The sequence below is a fragment of the Oryctolagus cuniculus genome, chromosome 13, assembly GCF_051225735.1.
Source record: "Oryctolagus cuniculus isolate XC-2025 breed Fujian yellow rabbit chromosome 13, ASM5122573v1, whole genome shotgun sequence".
In the NCBI taxonomy this organism is placed as follows: domain Eukaryota; kingdom Metazoa; phylum Chordata; class Mammalia; order Lagomorpha; family Leporidae; genus Oryctolagus; species Oryctolagus cuniculus.
Window position 1 is genome coordinate 66,562,814 of NC_142879.1, and position 12,229 is coordinate 66,575,042.

The 12,229-nt window shown below is 41.6% G+C and overlaps 1 protein-coding gene and 1 pseudogene across 2 annotated transcripts in view; both read right to left on the reverse strand.

Annotated features, from left to right (window-relative positions):
* Positions 1-11,775, reverse strand: part of LOC138845083 (U5 small nuclear ribonucleoprotein 40 kDa protein pseudogene) — a 47,954-nt pseudogene extending 36,179 nt beyond the window's left edge.
* SMYD3 (SET and MYND domain containing 3) overlaps positions 1-12,229 on the reverse strand; it is a 780,787-nt gene that overhangs the window by 742,705 nt on the left and 25,853 nt on the right. The gene's annotated exons all lie outside the window — the stretch shown is intronic.

Sequence of the window (12,229 nt, forward strand, 5' to 3'; positions counted from 1 at the left end):
ACTTGGCTAATCCTCCACCTGCAGTGCTGGCACCCAGGTTCTAGTCCTGGTTGGGGCACCAGGTACTAGTCCCAGTTGCTCCTCTTCCAGTCCAGCTCTCTGCTGTGGCCCAGGAGGGCAGAGGAGAATGGCCCAAGTGCCTGGGTCCCTACACCCGCATGGGAGACCGGGAGGAAGTACCCGGATCCTGGCTTCGGATCGGCGCAGCACCGGCCGTGGTGGCCATTAGGGGAGTGAACCAACGGAAGGAAGACCTTTCTCTCTGTCTCTCTTTCACTGTCTATAACTCTGTCTCTGTCTCTCTCTCTGTCTAACTCTGCCTGGCAAAAAAATAAAAATAAAAAAATATAATGGAAAGCCTCAACAATAGACTTGGTAAGGCATTAAGAATATTTGAGCTAGAAGACAAATCCCTGAAATGTCTCTGCCACAGGGCCGGCATTGTGGCATTGCAGGTAGTCATGACCCAGCATCTCATATGGGTGGCTGTTCAAGTCCTGGCTGCTCCACTTCCAATCCAGTTCCCTGCTAATGTGTCTGGAAAAGCAGCGAAAAATGACCCAAGTACTTGGGCCCCTGCACCCATGTGGGAGACCTGAAGAAGCTCCCAGCTCCTGGCTTCAGCCTGACCCAGTCCCAGCTGTTGCAGCCATTTGGGGAGTACCAGTGAATAAACCAATCTCTCTCTCTAAATAGTGTTTTAAATTTATGGGATACTATCAAATGGCCAAACATGCATGTCTTAGGAGTTCCTGAGCGTGGAAAGACAGAATGCAACATAAGGCATTCAGCAAAATAACAGCAGAAAATTTTCCTAATTTGGAGAAAGAAAGCGACATCTAAATACAGGAAGCACACAGAACTCCTAACAGACATGATCAGAAAAGATTTCACCAGGCCGGTGCCGCGGCTCACTAGGCTAATCCTCCGCCTTGCGGCGCCGGCACACCGGGTTCTAGTCCCGGTCGGGGCGCCGGATTCTGTCCCGGTTGCCCCTCTTCCAGGACAGCTCTCTGCTGTGGCCAGGGAGTGCAGTGGAGGATGGCTCAAGTCCTTGGGCCCTGCACCCCATGGGAGACCAGGATAAGTACCTGGCTCCTGCCATCGGATCTGCGCGGTGCGCCAGCCGCAGCACACTGGCCGTGGCGGCCATTGGAGGGTGAACCAACGGCAAAAGGAAGACCTTTCTCTCTGTCTCTCTCTCTCTCACTGTCCACTCTGCCCGTCAAAAAAAAAAAAAAAAAAAAAAAAAAAAAAAAAAAAAGATTTCACCACAACACATTGTAGTCAAATGTTCAACAGGAAAATATAAAGAAAAGATTCTAAAATGTGCATGAGGGAAATGCCAGATTACTTCCAGAGGATGCTCAATTAGGAAGGAAGGAAGGAAGGAAGGAAGGAAGGAAGGAAGGAAGGAAGGAAGGAAGGAAGGAAGGAAGGAGAAGAAAGAAAGAAAGAAAGAAAGAAAGAAAGAAAGAAAGAAAGAAAGAAAGAAAGAAAGAAAGAAAGAAAGAAAGAAAGAAAGAAAGAAAGAAAGAAGGAAGGAAGGAAGGAAAGAAGGAAAGAAGGAAGGAAAGAAAGGCGAAGGCGGAAAGAAAGAAAGGCGGAAAGAAAGATAGAAAGACACAGAAAGACAGAAAGAAAGCAAGACAGAAAGGAAGGAAGGAAGGAAGGGAGGGAGGAAAAGACAGAAAGACAGACAGACAGAAAGAAAGAGTCAACCCAGAATATTTTATCAGCAGGTTCTCATTTATAAATGAAGGTGAAATAAAGACCTTTCATAAAAACAGAAATTGAAAGATTTTGCTACCACTTGCTCAACCTTACAAAAATTCTTAAAGATATATGACACAAAGAAACAGAAAACAATAGGCATCATTATGAATGAATGTGGAGGTAGAAAATCTCCTACTAAAGTACAAAGGAAATCCAAAGTAAACAACAGGGATATTTATGGGAAAATGGTAGGACCAAATGATTAAAAATAAAAATAATCTTGAATGTAAATTGCCTAAGTTCTCCATTTAAAAGATACAGACTATATGAAAGGATTAAAAATCAAGACCTATCTATTTGTTGCCTACAAGAAATACACCTCACCAACAAAAAACACACACACTTAAAGCAAAAGAATGGAAAATGATATGCCATGCTAACAGAAAGCAAATAATGAGACAGTGAACCCATTTTTACATCAGACAAAATAGACTTTAACACAAAAACCTGTTAAGAGAGAAAGAAGAGCATTATGTAATGATTAAGGGATCAAATCAACAGGAAGATGTGACTATATAATACAAGTATATGCACACAATGCCAGGACACCTGGCTATTTAAGACCAAGGTAATGGATCTAAAGGGAGACACAGACTCTAATACAAGAGTAACAGGGGACTTCAACACCCCAATTTCATCAATGGACAGATCAACTAGACACAAAATCAACAAACAAAAAAACCAGAGTTAATCAATACTATGGACCAAATGGACCTGATATTTACAGAACATTTCTTTACATAGTTGAAAAATACACATTCTTTTCATCAGCACATGGAACTTTCCCTAGGATATACCATATTACCATATGCTAGACCATAAGGCAAAGTCTCAGGAACTTCCAAAAAAAAAAAAAAACTGAAATCTTATCATGTATTATTTATTTATTTATTTATTTGAGAAGTAGAGTTACAGACAATGAGAGGGAGAGAAAGCTCCTCCATCCGCTGGTTCAACACCTCAAATAACCGCAAAGGTTGGAGCTGAGCCAATCTGAAGCCAGGAGCCAGGAGCTTCTTCTGGGTCTCCCACATGGGTACAGGGGCCCAAGGACTTGGGCCATCTTCCACTGCCCTCCCAGGCCATAGCAGAGCGCTGGATCAGAAGAGGAGCAGCCAAGACAAGAATTGGCGACCATACGGATGACGATGCCGGGCCACAGCACCAGCCCCGATGTATCTTCTGACCACAATGGAATGAAATTTATAATTAACAAATAAGGAAACTCTAGAAAGCATGCAAACATATACAGACTTAACAACACATTCCAGAATGAACAATGGTCATAGAAGAAATCCAAAGGAAAATTTAAAAATTCCTGAAAATGAATGAAGATGATGATACAACACATCAAAACTTATGGGAGAAGCCAGCACAGTAGCATAGCATAAAGCTGCTGCAAGACTTACACTTTACACTTTACACAAAAATCCACTCAACATGAATTGAAGATCTAAATCTATGACCCAACACCATCAAATTGCAAAAGAACATGGGGAAAACCCTGGAAAATACTGGCACAGGCAAAGTTTTCTTGGAAAAACCCCAGAGGCACAGGCATTCAAAGTCAAAAATAACAAATGGGATTACATCAAATTGAGAAGTTTCTATACTGCAAAACAAACACTCAGGAAAGTAAAGAGACAACTGACAGAATGGGAAAAAATATTTGCAAATTATGCAACTGATAAAGGATTAATAACCAGAATATACAAAGAGATCAAGAACCTCCACAATAACAAAACAACCCAGTTCAGAGATGGGCCAAGGACTTAAACAGACATTTTTTAAAAAAGGAAATCCAAATAGCCAACAGACACATGAAAAAATGTTCAGGATCACTAGACATCAGGGAAATGCAAATCAAAACCACAATAAGGTTTCACCTCACCCCAGACAGAATGGCTTTCATACAGAAATCAACAAACAACAAATGCTGCTGAGGGTGTGGGGAAAATGGTACCCTGATCCACTCTTGGTGGGAATGCAAACTGGTAAAGCCACTATGAAAGACAGTATGGAGACATAAAAAATCTGAATATAAATCTACCATATGACCCAGCCATTCCCATTCCTGGAAATTTACCCCAAGGAAATGAAATCAGTAAATAAAAGAGTTATCTGAACTTCAATGTTTATTCCCACTCAGTTCCCAATAGCTAAGACATGGAATCAACCCAAATGCCTGTCAAATGAAGACTGGATAAAGAAAGTATGCAATATGTACACAATGGAATACTACACAGCGGTAAAAAAAAAAAATGAAATCCAGTCATTTGCAACAAAATGGATGAATCTGCAAGACATAATCCTTAGTGAAATAAGCCAGTCCCAAAGGGACAAATACCATATGTTCTCCCTGATCTGTGAGAACTAATAGTACACCTAAAACAAAATCCATATAAGTGAAATTGATACTTCAATGGGGGCTGGCGCTGTGGCGCAGCAGGTTAACGCCCTGGCCTGAAGCACTGGCATCCCATATGGGCACCAGTTCGTGACCCAGCTGCTCCACTTCCGATCCAGCTCTCTGCTGTGGCCTGGGAAAACAGAAGATGGTCCAAGTCCTTGGGCCCCTGCACTGCGTGAGAGACCCAGAAGAAGCTCCTGGATCCTGGCTTTGGATCGGTACAGCTCCAGCTGTTGCGGCCAATTGGGGAGTGAACCATCAGATGGAAGACCTATCTCTCTCTCTCTCTCTGACTCTCCTCTCTGTGTAATTCTGACTTTCAAATAAATAATCTTTAAAAAAAACAAAACAAATTGATACTTCAAGAAGGGATGACTTGAGCTGCCTTCCTCCTGACTATCGAGGAACAGTTTCATTTTTTGTTTTTTTTTTTTTTCTTCATACCATTTGTTGAACTCTTTACTTAAGATAGAGTTAATCATATATGTATAAAGTCAATTGAAAATAGATTTCAGTAAAAAATAAGAGTGGGAATAAGAGAGGGAGGAGGAAGTTTGTAACTGTAAAGCTATATAGTCCTGCATACATTCCTATGAACTCACTTCTAAGGGTACAGTTTTAAAAACTCCAAATCCCGTTAAGCTTGGTGGTAATAATGCCAACCTAATGATCATATTAAGTGTTAAAGTGAATATATAGATAGGATTAAGTGTTAAAGTGATCATATAAATAGGATCAAGTTCCAGGTAATAATAATAGATAGAATTAAAAAGGAGAGAATGTTCCAACATGGGAAGCAGTCCACACAGCAGATTCATAGAATGGCAATCATTTTAAATAACACTCTGACCTTAGAATCAGCCCTTAAGGCTTCCTGGTCTGGCTGAAAAACTTAGGCAGCTCATGTCAAGAGCTCCAGGTGGTCACTGACATCATACAAAAAAGCTTTAATTGATAAGTTAACAACAAGAGTCACTGTGCACTAACTCCCCATGCAGGACCTCTGTCTTCAATGAGCTGTATTACAAGCATTAACTGTAAAACTAGTTCTCAGTTTTGTGTGTGTGTGTGTGAGTGTGTGTGTGTGTAAACTATTGAAATATTTACTTAGTATAGAGTTACTCTTCTGTGTACAAAGTTAAATGAAAACAAATCTTAACAGAGAAGGGGACTGGCAAGAGGAGAAGGAAGAGGAGGAGGGGTGGGAATGTGAATGGGAGGGCAGGTATGGTAGAAAGGATAACTATATTCCTAAAGTTGTACTTAGGAAATTTGTATTCCTTAAAATATAAACAAAAATAAATAAATAAATAAATAAAATCACATTACATCAAAAAATAAATAAATAAAAATTAGTGCTTACATCAAGAAATTGGAAAGGCATCAAATAAATTATCTATCAGTGCATCTCAAGGACATAGAAAAACCACATCAAACCAAACCAAAAATTAGTAGGAGGAAACAAACAATTAAAATTAAAGAATAAACAAAACTGAATCTCTACCCTCCAAGAAAATACAAAAGATCAGTAAATGAAGAGTTGTTTTTTTGAAAAAAATAAACGAAACTGATATATGATTGGGCTAAGTAATAAAAAAAAAGAGAGGCAGAAAAACCCAAATTAATAAAAATCAGAGATAAAACGGAGATGTAACAACAGATATCACACAAATAAATAGAATCACCAGGAATTACTACAAATAGCTATATGCCAACAAATTGGAAAATCCAGAAGAAACGAATAGATTCCTGGATACATTCAATCTACCACACTTTTAAAGAACTAATTCCAAGTCTTCTCAAACTATACAAAACAACTGAAATGGAGGGAATCCTACCAAACTCCTTCTGTAAGGCTAACATCACCTTAATTCCAAAACCAGAGAAAAAGTGGTATATATACACTAAAGACTACTATTCTGCCATAATAAAGAATGAAATCTTGTCTTTGACAACAAAATGGAAGCAACTCGAAACATTTTACTGAGTGAAATAAGCCAGACCCAAAAAACACAAATAGCATACAACAAAGAAAGAGAAATATAGAACAATATCACTGATGGACATAGATGTAAGAATCCTCCACAAAATACTAGCTAATCTAATTCAACAACACATCAGAAAGATCATTCACCCAAAGCAAGTGGGATTTATCCCAGATAGGCAGGGATGGTTTAATATATAGAAATCCAATGTGATGTATCACATTAACAAATTGAAGAATAAAAGCCATATGATTATACCAATAGATGCAAAGACAACAGTTGATAAATACAATATTCCTCCATGATAAAAACTTTAAAACTGGGTATAAAAGGAATATTCCTCAACACAATCAAGGCAACATATGACAAACCCAAAGCCAGCATCATATTAAATAGGGGAAAGTTGGAAGTATTTCCACTAAGATCCGGAACCAAACAAGGAAGCCCACTTTCACCACTGCTAGTCAATGTAGTTCTGGAAGTTCTAGCCAGAGTCATTAGACAAGAAAAAGAAATCAAATCAATACAAATTGGAGAAGAGGAAGTCAAATTATTCCTGTTTACAGATGACATGATCCTATACATAAGGGAACCAAAGACTAGCTAAGAAACTACTGGAACTCATAAGAGGATCTAGTAAAGTTGCAAGATATAAAATCAACACACAAAAACCAACAGCCTTTATATACACAGATAATGCCATGGCTGAGAAAAAACTTCCCATTCACAATAGCTACAAAAAAATGTAAATACCTTAGAAGAAATTTAACCAAGGAGATGGAAAATCTCTACAATGACAATTATAAAACATTAAAGAAAGAAATAGAAGGCCAGCGCCGCGGCTCAACAGGCTAATCCTCCACCTAGCGGCGCCGGCACACTGGGTTCTAGTCCCGGTCAGGGCGCCGGATTCTGTCCCGGTTGCTCCTCTTCCATTCCAGCTCTCTGCTATAGCCCGGGAAGGCAGTGGAGGATGGCCCAAGTGCTTGGGCCCTGCACCCCATGGGAGACCAGGAGAAGCACCTGGCTCCTGCCTTCGGATCAGCGCGGTGCACCGGCTGCAGCAGCCATTGGGGGGTGAACCAAAGGCAAAGGAAGAAGACCTTTCTCTCTGTCTCTCTCTCTCACTCTCTCACTGTCCACTCTGCCTGTCAAAAAAAAAAAAAATAGAAGACACCAAAAAATGAAAAAATCTTCCATGTTCGTCGATTGGAAGAATATCCAAAAAAAAAATCCAAACTATACAAAACAATTTACACACTCAATATGATCCCAATAAAATACCAACAACAATCTTCTCATATCTAGAAAAACAGTTGCTAAAATTAATATGGGAATACAAGAGACCCCAAATAGCTAAAGCAATCTTAAACAACAAAAAACAAAGCCAAAAGTATCACAATACCAGATTTCAAGACATACTACATGGCCGGCGCCGTGGCTCAATAGGCTAATACTCCGCCTGCAGCGCCAGCACCCTGGGTTCTAGTCCCAGTTGGAGCGCCGGATTCTGTCCTGGTTGCTCCTCTTCCATTCCAGCTCTCTGCTAAGGCCCGGGAGTGCAGTGGAGGATGGTTCAAGTGCTTGGGCCCTGCACCTGCAAGGGAGACCAGGAGAAACACCTGACTCCTGGCTTCAGATCAGCGTGGTGCACCGGCTGCAGCGGCCATTGGGGAGTGAACCAACAGAAAAAGGAAGACCTTTCTCTCTGTCTCTCTCTCTCTCACTGTTCACTCTGCCTGTAAAAAAAAAAAAAAAAAAAAAAGCCGGCGCCGTGGCTCAATAGGCTAATCCTCCACCTTGCGGCGCCGGCACACCGGGTTCTAGTCCCGGTTGGGGCGCCGGATTCTGTCCCGGTTGCCCCTCTTCCAGGCCAGCTCTCTGCTATGGCCAGGGAGTGCAGTGGAGGATGGCCCAGGTGCTTGGGCCCTGCACCCCATGGGAGACCAGGAAAAAGCACCTGGATCCTGGCTCCTGCCATCGGATCAGCGCGGTGCGCCGGCTGCAGCGGCGGCCATTGGAGGGTGAACCAACGGCAAAAGGAAGACCTTTCTCTCTGTCTCTCTCTCTCACTGTCCACTCTGCCTGTAAAAAAAAAAAAAAAAAAAAAAAAAAAAGAAGACATACTACAGGGCAGTTATAATCAAAACATCCTGGTACTGGCAGAAAAATAGATATGTAGATCAATGGAACAGAATAGAAACCCCAGAAATCAATCCATGCATCTACAACCAACTAATCTTTGACAAAGAAGCTAAAATCAATCTCAAGAAACAGGACAGTCTCTTCAACTAATAGTACTAGGAAAATTGGATCCACGCCTACAGAAGTACAAAACAAGACCCCTACCTTACACCTTATACAAAAATCAACTCCAAATGGATCCAGGATCTAAATCTATGATTTGATATCTTCAAATCACTAGAGGAAAACACTGGGGAAACCCTGCAAGACACTGGCATAGGCAAAGAATGCTTAGGAAAGATGCCAGAAGACAGGCAATAAAAGTAAAAACAGGCCGGCGCCACGGCTCACTAGGCTAATCCTCCGCCTAGCGGCGCCGGCACACCGGGTTCTAGTCCCGGTCGGGCGCCGGATTCTGTCCCGGTTGCCCCTCTTCCAGGCCAGCCCTCTGCTGTGGCCAGGGAGTGCAGTGGAGGATGGCCCAGGTGCTTGGGCCCTGCACCCCATGGGAGACCAGGAAAAGCACCTGGCTCCTGGCTCCTGCCATCGGATCAGCACGGTGCGCTGCCTGTCAAAAAAAAAAAAAAAAAAAAAGTAAAAACAGACAAACAGGATGACATCAAGCTGAGAAATTTCTGCACTGCAAAGGAAACACTCAACAAAGTGAAGATACAACTGACAGAATGGGAGAAAACATTTGCAAACTATGCAAATGATAAAGGATTAATATTCAGATTCTATAAAGAGCTCATAAAACTGAACAACAAAACAAACAATCCAGTTAAGAAATGGGCAACGGACTTGATCAGGCATCTCTCAAAACAGGAAACTCAAATGGCCAAGACACATGAAAAATGCTCAGGATCACCAGCCATCAGGAAATGCAAGTAAAAAAATCACAATGAGGTTTTAACTTCACCACAGTTAGAATGGCTTTCATACAGAAATTAAATAACAATAAATGCTGGTGAGGATGTGGGGGAATAGGTACCCTAATACACTGTTGGTGGGAACGTAAAGTAGTCCAACCATTGTGGAAGATAGTATTGAGTTTACTCAAAAGTCTGAAAATTGATCTAACCAAATGACCCAGTCATCTCACCTGGGACTGCCCAAACAAAATTAAATCAGCACAAATAGAGTTATCTGTACTCCCACATTTATTGCAGCTCAATTCATAATCAATCCAGAAATCCATCAACTGATGACTAAAGAAAATGTAGTATATATACACTATAGACTACTATTCTGCCATAAAAAAGAATGAAATCCTGTCTTTTGCAACAAAATAAAAGCAATTGGAAACCATTTTACTAAGTGAAATAAGCCAGTCCCAAAAAACACAAATAGCCTATTTTTCCCCGATCTGTAAAAACCAATAGTGTATAAAAAAGTAATATATATGAGCAAAATCGACATTTTTTTAAACATTCATTTATTTGAGAGGTAGAGTTACAGAGAGGCAGAGGCAGAGTGAGAAAGGTCTTCCATCTCCTGGTTCGTTCCCCAAATGACCACAATGGCCAATCTAAAGCCAGGGGCCAGAAGCTTTTTCCGGGTCTCCCAAGTGAGTGCAAGAGCCCAAGGACTTGGGCCATCTTTACTGCTTTCCCAGGCCATAGCAGAGAGTGGAATTGGAAGTGGAGTGGCCAGGATTCCAATCAGCACCTGCATGGGATGCCAGCACTGCAAGCAGCAGCTTTACCCACTATGCCACAGCATCGGCCCCAAAATTGAGATTTTGAGATTTCATTATTGCTTACAGCTTTGTCTCTATTTTTTTTAATTTTTATTTATTTGAAAGACAGAGTTACAGAGAGAGGTACAGACAGAAAGGTCTTCCATCAGCTGGTTCACCCCCCAGATGGCCGCAAAGGCCAGAGCTTTGCCGATCCGAAGCCAGGAGCCAGGAGTTTCTTCTGGGCCTCCCACGTGGGTGCAGGGGCCCAAAACTTGGACCATCTTGTACTACTTTCCCAGGCCATAGCAAAGAGCTGGATCAGAAGAGGAGCAGCCAGGACTAGAATTGGCGTCCATATGGGATGCTAGCACTTCAGCCCAGGGTGTTAACCCACTGCTCCATGGCACCGGCCCATGTCTCTATTGTAGAGGAACAGTGTATTTTTCTTATTATTTGCTCAATTCTTTTCTTGTTGGAAGGTTAAGCTAATGATTATAAAATAAACTGTAAGTAGGTCATTGTAAAAATTAAAAGGAAGGAAAGTGGGAGCATGCACAGGAGGGAGAGTAGGGTGGAAAAATAAATGAACAAAGTTTTCATACTGGTTTAGAAAAAAAAACTAATGATGCCTGGGTCCCACTTTTAATTGGTCTTAAATGTAGCCCAGATATCAGGAGTTTTAGTAGCTGTCCAGATGATTCTAATATGCAGAAGCAGAAAATCACTAAATTCATATTGAGAATGACCATTGCTCATGGCTGGGAAGAAAAATAAAAAAGCAATGGGAAGGACAGAAAAAGATCTAATAAGATATTGGGGCAAAGAGGATGAAAAAAATGGGTGGGGGCCGCTATGGCATAGTGTATAAAGCTTCCCCTGAAGCACCAGCACCCCATATAGGCACCAGTTCGAGTCCTGTCTGTTCCATTTCCAATCCAGTTCCCTGCTAACGGCCTGGGAAAGCAGTGGAAGATGCCCCAAGTGCTTGGGCTCCTGCATCCATGTGAGAGATTCTGGAAAAGATCATGGCTCCTGCCTTCAGATCAGCCCAGTCCAGCTATTGCAAGCAATTGGGGAATGAACCAGCACATGGAAGTCTTTCCCTCTGTCTCTCCCTCTCTGTAACTCTGCCTCTCAAATAAATCAATCAGTTAAAAACTTTTTTTTTTTGAAACTGAGCAGATGATTCCCAGATACAGCAAAAGTAATGAAAATGATGAATGGGTCACTGTAAATAACAAACACTAGAAACCAGACAGGAATACTAAAGTTCAGATGACTGGTCATGTGGTCAAATGGTAAAGACAATATTCTGCATTTAAAAAATTTCAAGTAGGAGACTTTCAACCTAGGGTTCTCTGAGGATGCCAGGATGACAACTATACCTACCACTACTAATTGTGGACAGCCTGTTTCCAAAAACATTAAGTGGGTTCCTCGCGCCACTTGCCCTGCCTTGTGTTCCCACACTGCCACCTAGTGGGTCAGCAATGCAAGGGGTCAAACTGTAAGTGACTTCTAGGTGGCTCGGGGAACTCACAAGGTGATAGAGAGCCTAAATTCAAGGGTTTAATCCTCATGTTCTCTGTTTATTACAACAGCAGATAACATTAAGGACATAAGAATTTTCTAAAATTTATTATGGTGATTGATTAAATTGGAGAGAGCAATTAAAAGATAAATAATTCAATGTAAAACCTTTTTAATTAATACATACTTTTTTCCAGGGCCAGCGCCATGGCTCACTTGGTTAATCCTCCGCCTCCTGTGCCAGCATCCCATATGGGTGCCGGGTTCTATTCCCAGTTGCTCCTCTTCTGGTCCAGCTCTCTGCTGTGGCCCAGGAAGGCAGTGGAGAATGGCCCAGGTGCTTGGGCCCCTGCACCTACATGGAGGATTAACCTAGTGAGCCATGGCGCCGGCCAGTAAATTTTTTTTTTAAATAAGATTTATTCATTTACTTGAGAAGCAGAGATACAGAGAGGGGGAGATAGAGAGAGAGGTCTTCCATCTGCTGGTTCACTTCCTTTAGGCTGCAATGGCTGGAGCTGGGCCGATCTGAAGCTAGGAGCCAGGAGTTTCTTCTGAGTCTCCCTCGTGGGTGCAGGGGTCCAAACACTTGGCCATCCTCTCGCAGAGAGTAAATCTTTTTTTTTTTTTTTTAAAGATTTATTTATTTTACTTGAAAGTCAC